The 940-nt window shown below is 43.1% G+C and overlaps 1 protein-coding gene across 1 annotated transcript in view; it reads left to right on the plus strand.

The window, feature by feature from the left end:
- The window catches only part of LOC101664570 (zona pellucida binding protein), a 129,446-nt gene that overhangs the window by 115,469 nt on the left and 13,037 nt on the right, over window positions 1–940 (plus strand). The gene's annotated exons all lie outside the window — the stretch shown is intronic.

Raw genomic sequence — 940 nt, forward strand, 5'->3', positions numbered from 1 at the left:
AGGTCACAGCTTGATTACATCATTTGGAGGTACCACTGAGAAAAATGGCTCTCTGGAGGCTGGCCACCCTCTCTCTGCCTTCATTTTCCTATTGATAAACCACAGTGAGATTTGCCAATGCCCTGTGATGCTTCCACTGCCCTTGGATCTATAAGACTTTTCACCCACAATCTACCTATGTTCCTGCATTCTGCATCATTGCATGTGACTTCCTGAGTCTGAAGGGACTTATGGACTACTATCAGACATACGGACTTGAGTTGAACTGGGCTGGCCTGTTATCTTGATATATAATTACTTTTTTTTTTTTAACAAGTTAAGAAGATTTTATATTTTATTTTATTTTTAAAATCATTTTACTGGGGGCTTATACAGCTCTGATAACATTTGATGTATCAATTATATCAGATACATTTGTACATATATTGTCATCATTTTCTAGAAACTTCTATCTGAGCATCAATTCCTCAGCACCACCACCACCCCCTCGTGACACCCTGATGAATTACCACTGTCTGCCTTCACCCACATTTCTATTGTTCATCCCCCTCACAGAGGGGGGGCAAGTTATGTGTCAGTCATTGTACTCAGTTCCCCCTTCCCTTCCTCCATCCCCTACCTTCCCCCTACCCTCTTGGTATTGCTACTCCCATTTCTGTTCTTGAGGGGTTTATCTGACCTGGATTCTGTGTGTTCTGAGCTCTTATTTGTATCAGTGTACATGCTATGGTCTAGCCAGAACTGAAAGGCAGGACTGGGGTCATGATGGTGGGGAGTGAGGGAGCCTCAAAGAACCAGAGGAATATTGTATGTTTCATTGATGCTATACTGTGCCCTGGTTGACTCATCTTTTCCTGTGACCCTTCTGTGAGGGGATGTCCTATTGTCTTCAGATGGACTTTGGGTCTCTACCATGAACCCCCTCATTCTCACCAATTTT

The sequence above is a fragment of the Echinops telfairi genome, unplaced genomic scaffold (genome assembly GCF_000313985.2).
Source record: "Echinops telfairi isolate 266 unplaced genomic scaffold, ASM31398v2 ScPeMD7_7;HRSCAF=31, whole genome shotgun sequence".
Taxonomy (NCBI): domain Eukaryota; kingdom Metazoa; phylum Chordata; class Mammalia; order Afrosoricida; family Tenrecidae; genus Echinops; species Echinops telfairi.